Source organism: Tupaia chinensis, unplaced genomic scaffold (genome assembly GCF_000334495.1).
Source record: "Tupaia chinensis unplaced genomic scaffold, TupChi_1.0 Scaffold144472_1, whole genome shotgun sequence".
Lineage (NCBI taxonomy): Eukaryota > Metazoa > Chordata > Mammalia > Scandentia > Tupaiidae > Tupaia > Tupaia belangeri.
The window spans coordinates 732,548-732,953 of record NW_006204331.1 but is presented as its reverse complement, the minus strand read 5'-3'; the positions used below and the strand labels follow the sequence as shown (position 1 = coordinate 732,953).

Here is a 406-nt window from a genome sequence, read left to right as displayed (position 1 = left end):
GGAATGCCCACGGGGGCCGCGCGGATGTCCCGGCTCCCAAGAACAGGATCTCAGGAAGGTCGGTAGCGCCGGCCTTCTCACTTTCTGCCGATTCCAGGGCTCCGCGCTCCAGCCCAGTACCAGTAATCGGGAAGAAGAGCAATTCTCAGCACTCCTCCGTCCACCTGTGTCACCTAATGGCCTATGACCTGGCTCCCTGCGGAAACTGTCTTGGTTTTCCTTCATTCGCATGAACCCAGACCTAGCCCCCCGTGTGGCCCGTGCTGCCGCGGGCACAGCTGGCGAACACAGCCCTGTAGCCCAGCAAGCAGCGGCACTCGGGCCGGTCTAGAAGCTGCTCCTGAAACTCTCCACGCGCGATGCGGCTCCGCGCACCGGCGGGGGGCCCCCCCGCGCCCCCGCGGGG

General features: G+C 66.0%; 1 long non-coding RNA gene across 1 annotated transcript in view; it reads right to left on the bottom strand.

Annotated features, from left to right (window-relative positions):
• LOC114005795 (uncharacterized) overlaps positions 1–406 on the bottom strand; it is a 20,713-nt gene that overhangs the window by 18,776 nt on the left and 1,531 nt on the right. The window lies entirely within an intron of this gene.